General features: G+C 42.3%; 1 long non-coding RNA gene across 1 annotated transcript; it reads right to left on the reverse strand.

The window, feature by feature from the left end:
- Positions 1 to 1,685: 1,685 nt before the first annotated feature.
- LOC140249855 (uncharacterized) lies at positions 1,686 to 5,476 on the reverse strand. Its single transcript, XR_011903089.1, has 3 exons — positions 5,397 to 5,476; positions 2,013 to 2,100; positions 1,686 to 1,736 (listed from the first exon to the last, which is right to left on the reverse strand). It is a non-coding gene; the product is annotated as an uncharacterized lncRNA (long non-coding RNA).
- Positions 5,477 to 7,892: the final 2,416 nt, after the last annotated feature.

Consider the following 7,892-nt stretch of genomic DNA (forward strand, 5'->3'; position numbering starts at 1 on the left):
TTAATAAAAATCGATAAAATAAAATAAAATTAAATTAAAAAAAATCACAGCTGATACTAGCAAAACATCCAGGTTTTGATAAAAGTTGATGGTTTTTGAGAAAAAGGGGAAAAAAAGAAAAAGAAAAATGGAAAATTGAAAGCGTATACAGAACAGGTATAAAGTTTCCGACCATAGCTGTTAAACGTCCATTAATACCTGATTCATGGACTGTAATTGTAAGCAGGATATACAAAGTACCTGCATTCAGAATCAGATTTCCCAACAACCTCAGTATCTTTGGGGCAGGATATATGATGAAATGAAGATGCACTCAGTGCATCAGGCTCTCTCCTTTTCTGCAGCAGTAAGTACTGACCTCCATGGGAAATCTGGCCTATCCTTGGCAGAAAGCCTTACTTTCATCTCTGCTTCAATTTTAAGTAAAACTGCCTTTCAGCATCATTTCGGTAGAAGAGCTGAGAGTTTTGAATTGTTTTTCATTGCCTTCATGAAGAATAACAACAAAGGACTGTATACTATCATACTATACTTTCACAAAATCCCTGTGTTCTCTTAGGTATCTTTTACTGAAGCGATCCTATGATAAAATATTTAATGCATATCTTCATACACAGACCCTGCAGCATTAAAAAATGGCCTTAGATTTATCCCCGTGTGCGAACTCTTCACATGCATAAATGCTTGCAGGATGAGCACTTAATCTTGCACTTTCCCTATTAATCAAGTGGGTGGCTGGGAGAATCATAGGAGATGTAACAGAGGTGGAAAAAAGAAAAAATCAATACTGTGATTTGGGCAGTAGAAATCAATGCAACAGTGCAGCAAAAAGAACGGAATATAGCGGTGTGGACAGAGGTGATCGATATAAATACACATGCTTCTGTGATGTGCGGTGATTGAACCGGTCCAAATAGGACAGAAGACTAATCTGGACCTTTATCTGAATCCTGTACAAATGGATGTTTGGGAGGCTCCGCTGAGCTAGCAGACACACTTTTTCTCCCTTTCTTTTTTCCCCCCCACTGTACCTCTGATCCCAGGTTCCAGACAGCTCTGGATTCACAAATGAGAAAATTCTCAATCTCTGGAAAGAAAAAATAGATTGCCAGCAACTCATGGTTTCAGTTGGTCTGAGTAGCTTGCATGCTGTTCATTCTGTTGGATGCTCCTATTTACCATGTGTGCATTTTAAATGTTGGCTTTTTATTCTGTGTTTTCATAGTGAAGTAAAGATCTCCAATCCACTTTCCCCCCCAGAATTGATTTCTAAGTCCAGTCATTTCTTTGCATCAGCTTAGTAGTTTGCCTCCCACCCTGAGATACACTAAAAAAGGCAATCCCCATATTATCTGTGAAGGGAACTTTGCCAGTCTGTTATTAAAATCCTATTTGACCGTCTGCTTTTGATGTGATATATATAATATACATACATTCTGAGGCCATTCTGCCCAGACTTACCTTCTGGCTTGGTCTTTCTATAATGTCTCCTAGGTTGGTTGTTTATTTTTTCCTGAGTACTGCTAAGCCAGGTATAACCTCAAAATTGATTTCTCCATGAAGGAACAACCTCTCTCTCACTCTCTCTTTCTCTCTTTTTTTTCCATATGATGGCACAATTTTTTATCCCTCGCACAAAACTCCTGACTTTGTACCACACTGGTTGAAAACATTTTTTTTTTCTGCTTTGCTGGTGGATACAGGATATTTATGCTTCAATTCCAATGTATGGGTTCCTGCAATGATAAGATATTACATCCATAAGCTACATATCTGACCCCAATTCTGCTACACCATTTATTACATTTATCTCATTGCTGCTGTGCATAGTTCTGAAATTTCAATTGCTGCACACTTTACACAGCCAGAGCTGCATTTTACCAAAGTATTATGATACTAACATTCAACAGTGTGAAATCTGAACTCCCTGCTTTAAAATGCCACTGGTATTGCCCACCAGCAGGCACAGCTCTTCCCAAACCAGTTCCTAACAAAGCAACAAATGCTCTCACCTGGAAGATCTTGAATGAGACTCATGACTGGACTTCGAACTCGCTGTCCTGCTTGAAACTTTCCAGCCCTCAGCATCCTCTGGCTTTCCTGCAGGAAAAATATGTGTGTATGTAGCTCTAAATCCTGGTTGATGATCTAGCCAGGGATAGTGCAGAGTAGGGGAAGGACAAGTGGACAAATGGAAAGAAATGTATATAGCTTACTGCAACCAAAAATAGACTTGTCAATGGGAAATCTCATAGCTGCTTTGGGGAGTTTGAAATTACATATGAACCTATGGAGCCCGTGTTTCCCCTCCAGGCAAATGCAGGCATGATGGTTGGGTTCATCACCAGGTCATGCCTTGCCATGTGACTGCAGCAGGTCCCATCCTGCAAACTTAGACCTGGGATATTGGAGCAGTGCTGCACCCTCAGCAAAGAGGTATCCTCCAAGGGGGTAACACTCATTACGAGAAAGATATTGAGGCCCTGGTGTGTATCCAAAGAAGGGCAATGAAGCTGTGAAGGGTCTGGAGCACAAGACTTGTGGGAAGTGGCTGAGGGAACTGGGACTGTTCAGTCTGGAGAAGTGGAGGGTCAGGGAAAACCTTATCACTCACTATAACCACTGGAAAAGAGATTGTGATGAGGTAGGGGTTGGCCTCTTCACCCAGGTAGCAGACAAGAGACCTTAAATTGCATCAGGGGAGGTTCATGTTGAATGTTAGGAATCATTTCTTCTTGGAAAGAGTGGTGAGGCAGTGTCACAGGCTGCCCAAGAAGGTGATGGAGTCACTGTCACTGGAGGTGTTCAAGAATGGTGGAGATTTGGCACTGAGGGTCATTTTTAGTGGGTATGGTGGGGATGGGCTGGTGGTTGGACTAGGTGATCCTTGTGGTCTTTTCCAACATTAATGATTCCACAATTCTACAGAGCAGGGTGACCCATAAAGCTCAGCCATGAGGGCCATGGTATGGGCAGGGAAGAAGCTCCTTCATCTGCCCCTAGTAAGATACTCTCACAAGGGATGGAAAGATCAAGTTCTCTGATGTTTAACTTTTCATTTTATTTGACAGATGCTTTTTCAAAACTCCCTCAAAGGTCTGTATACAGCTTCTTCCACTAAGCTCCCATTGTGATGACGACACCACATTTCCAGCAAAATGAATGCCTTATCTGGGAGAACCAGGAGAATGTCAATGCCAATTATAATTAAAAAATAACCTGTTCATTTTCCAATGCATGTCACTGACTGTGGAGTAAAACTCAACAGTGTTTCTTACATATTTCCACACTGAGTCAAAAGCACTTAGGGGAGGATGTTCTTCACAGATGAGCAAACCCCTGTATGATAATTGAGTAATTTGAAATGTGAAAATCCAGTGTTATGATTTAATGGGTAATGCTTATACTTCAAAGGACTGTGAGACAAGATCCAGATCCCATCTATACCACAGCAAACCCAGCAAAGCTTTCCTGAATTCAGTCTGATGACTTTCTTGAACGTAAAGATTTACATCCCGGTAACCAACAGGAAAATTATATCCTCCAACCTTAAATCACAGCCTTGGCATTAATGCTACATGACCAATTCTAAGGCTGTCAGAAGAGAATTTCAAGGATCTATTTATTGATTAGGAAAGAAGGTTGCCCTTTCAGAGCATATCAGCCTGATTTTTCACTTTTTCGTCTTCCTTGGACTTATGCAGAAGTAAAGGAGATTTAGAAACAACAGGGAACTGGGCAGTCTTTTACATATGGGGAGCTGCTCCAAAGTGATAATCAGCTGCAAACAACTACTGGAAATGAAGTAGCTGGAAACATTTACGGGCAGGATCTGAAAAAATTCCCCAGTCTTTTCTGGGGCTCTTTAGCTTCATATCTGTTCAGGCGCTGTGAAGTTCTGAAAGCAAATCTTGCCAAAAGCAAAAACAAATCTTGATTTTGAGGCTAGGCATGGTGATCTTTGAACACTGCTGCAGCTTTAGTATTTATGTGGTTGGTGGTAAGAGTGAGTGGGGAGTGGAATGGAAGTTATCTTTCATAAATTGGAAGAACTACTGTTACAAAATTGACCACTTCTCCCTCCATTCAAATGTTTTATGCCTCAGACCAGCACAAGGCAAGTAATTGCAGCTAATTCAAAAAGTTCCCAAACTCCCATATATGGAGGCAAATATGCACTTCCCACAGTGCGTATTGTGTTAGTCTCATTCAATTAAAGCAAATAGATTTGTGCAGTGTTGAATTTGACCCTGCATACCAGTGACTGTATGTTCTTCCCACTGAGTGTTTGTGAAAGCTGCCTGGGAATTGCTTTATTTTAGCTGGGGTGCTGACAAGGAAGGGAAGTGTAATGAAAACAAAGCAGCCAGCATTCACAGACATGATCTATCTGTTGAACTCAGGAAGTCTTTTCTCACTCTGGGTTTTAAAATGCTGCATGCAATATACATGTCACTCAGCCTAGATGCAATCCTGATCTCAAGAACTTGTAGGAGTTTCAGACACATTGTTTTAAACTTTGATTGGCTGAGGGTTTTTTGTGGGTTTTTTTTTTGCTACTTTTCATTTTAAAAAATGACATTTGCATGGACAGCTTTCTATTAAGCTTTGCTCAACCAATAAAGAAATAGATAAATAAATTAAAATAAAAAAGTAAGAAAGAAAGAAGAGAAAAAAGAAAAAAATAAGAAGAGTTAATTAAGAAGATGTTTATGTTGAAGTAAATGCTGACTTTGATTGGGATTTATTGCAGTTATTGACCTTTGGTTGTTTTTGAAGTACTTATGGTTTAGAGAGCTGGTCTGAACTCATGGATATGTCCTGGGCATTCTCTCTGCCCTCTTTTTCCTCACAGATAAATTTTGACCTCAAAGGGGAGATTTACTCTGAGGAATCCAGTGAAACCCTGGAGGGGAATTCAGTGCTTCTCTTATCTTTTCTGCCTCCTGAAGCCACCTTGTAAATAGCTGTGAGCATGTCTGCCAGATAGTTGCTCTTCCAAGAGGTATCAGAAAAGCTGGTCACAATGTTAACTGGGTTCCATGAAGATTACTTCCCTCCTATATGCCATTGATAATGTGAAGTAAGGCTCCTGAAAGAGCTATGCAGAACAGTGGGGTTGAATTCTGCAATATTTTACTTGCTTGTGTAACTGCATCCCCATATTTACATTTTAACCACACATCTGCCTTACACACTGGTTAACGGTGTTTAGAGATGTTGGGACTCATGGCAAATGCTGAGATTATGGCCTTTCTCAGTGTTAGGATTCAAAGCCAAGAAATACTTCAATACTGTTCAGGAGACCCTATCTTCTTCCATCTTTTCACCGTTTCTCCACCCACCACATTGATTTCTGGGCTTCAGTGGACTGAGAGGAGATAGGGAAACACAACCTGAGTTGAGAAGAGTTGTCGCAGCCACATCCTCCCCTGTGCCCTAGGGATGTCACAGTCAGTGATGTCCACAGGCCACTGAGGAGGAAGAGAATAATGGGACATGGGTGAGTTATTGCACTTATCTTTTTTCTCTGGAGGATTGTTTCAAACATGGATTACATATCAGAAGTGAAATGAGTCTTATTCTCATTGAATGAGAATAATTTAGGCTTCAGTTGAAACATTGCCATCAAAAACTTACATAGTTTGTTTCCAATAGGAGCACTATCCAGGGAAAATTATCAATGCGAAAGAAAGAAAAAAAGTGAACAGTAGTTGGCTTGGCACTTGTTAGCACAGCATTAGATGCTGCTCTGAGAGATGCCAAGGCCCCACAGCACTGGCCTGAAGGCCAGGTGCTGGAGGGCTAAGGGTTGCTCCTGGAGCTCCCTGGCTTGGCATCTGGAGAGCCCTGTCCAGCCCAGCCCAGCTTCCCTTGGACAGAACCACATCCATTGTCCTCAGAGCTTGCTGTGAGCCACAGAACTGGCCAAAAACTGATTAAGTCCCTGGTGGACTGTTTTCATGCTGAGCCTCAGACTACTGCAACTTCCTTGCCAGCAGCTCTACAGTTTACTAAACCAAAGCTAGCTCGGTAGGATATATGTAGACCCTGCAATGTCTGGGCTAGAGATGTATCCAGACCTACAAGGCCATGCATTGCCAGAAAAGGTGCCAAACCACCATAAATCCACCAGATGAACACTAAAAGGAGTCCCTTGCTAGTTGTGGGTTGTATCATTACCTAGTAAGGCTCTGTAACATGTTCAGACTTCTGTGGGTACGGAGGTGAGCTCACAGCCCTCAGACTCCTAGGGCAAATGTGCCCTGCAAAATTCATAAGATCATGGAATTGCAGAACCACAGAGTGGTTTGATTGGAAAAGGCCTCAAAGCCCATGCTGCCTCAAACACTGCCATGGGCAGGGCTGCCCCAAACCAGCTCAGGCTGCCCAGGGCTCCATCCAAGCTGACTTTGAACACTTCCAGCTCCTTGATCCTATGGAATGTGACCCAGCAGCAGAAGCCACTGTCTCATGGGGCTTCTGGAGACAGAGGTGTGGGGTGACATTACTGGGTAGTTTGCAACACCACAGCATCATCAGGGATGCACTCACCTGCAGGGGCACAGCAGAGACAGCTGTGAAAAAGTCAGGTGAACAGAGAAGGCAGACCTCAGGTTTGACCCATTCTTGTGGAGCTCAGGGCTCTGCTGAAGAGGCATGATGCACATTTTACCCATGAGGCAGTATTGGGATTCATGTCTGAGTACATGAAAAACACTGCAGTTTAACTAACCTGTCATTTAAAGAATCATAGAATCACCAAGGTTGGAAAAGACCTAAAAGATCATCCAGTCCAACCATTCGCCTATTACTACTAGCTCCCACTAAACCATGTCCCTCAACACAACATCCAGTCTTTCCTTGAACACCCCCAGGGTTGGTGACTCCACCACCTCTCTGGGCAGTCCATTCCAGTACCTGACCACCCTTTCTGAGAAGTAATACTTCCTAATGTCCAGTCTGAATCTCCTCTGCTGTAGCTTGAAACCATTCCCTCTAGTCCTAAAGAAATAACTGCTAAAACAACAGAGTTTTGATGAAGCTAAGGTTTTCTGTCCCAGAATAGCAGATACTCCTCAGTGACTCAGGAGGTGGAAGGCAGAGCCAGCACAAACTTGGGGAGGTTTGGGAGTGCTCGCTTGCTTGCTGGCTCTCTCATGCAGCCTATCAACTAGTTTCGGCATTTCCCTTATCTCTCAGCAAAAATAATTTTGCCACATACATTACATAACATGCCTTTGTTCCCAGTAGCAGAGAGAAGTGAGCTTCCAATTCCAGACCAGAGGAAAATGTTGGGGAGGCTCTAGACAGAGAAGCACTAGGTGAAGTAACAGTGGACGGTTCCATCGCAATTCTGTCTGAGATTTATGTTGCTTATTTGCACTGCTTACAAGTGAGAAGAGGATTATTTTTTGCCAGTCTAAACTCAGCCTTTGATCTCAAAATCAATTGGTGTTCTTTTATTTCTTACACCACCAAAGCTGTTTAAAAATCTGCTGCCAGGATTGTGCTGACAATTTAGCTTTAGACCAAAAGAAGCTCAACCCCCTTCTTAAATTAAGAAATAAAAAGCATATGTTAACAATATGAATGTGTGTTTTCTTTTTTCACACTGAATTAGATGGAGGTTTCTTAAAGATGATGTGTGAGAAGAAACAGGATAGTCATTTATTAGTTGTGGTGCATTGTTTTTGTGCTGGTGTCTTGAAGCACAGTTCCTGCAAAACCAGCTGCTCTCCAGCTGCTCCACAGCTTATTTTGCAAAGGAAGATGCTGTTTGTACATGTGCAGTGGGGACTGCACAGTGCCACCCTGGTATATTTATGCTGCAGCAGGTGCATCAGAGTACAATAGGAATGAGCTACTTACCAGTCAAGACACTGACGTGC

The sequence above is a fragment of the Excalfactoria chinensis genome, chromosome 1 (assembly GCF_039878825.1).
Source record: "Excalfactoria chinensis isolate bCotChi1 chromosome 1, bCotChi1.hap2, whole genome shotgun sequence".
NCBI lineage: Eukaryota > Metazoa > Chordata > Aves > Galliformes > Phasianidae > Excalfactoria > Excalfactoria chinensis.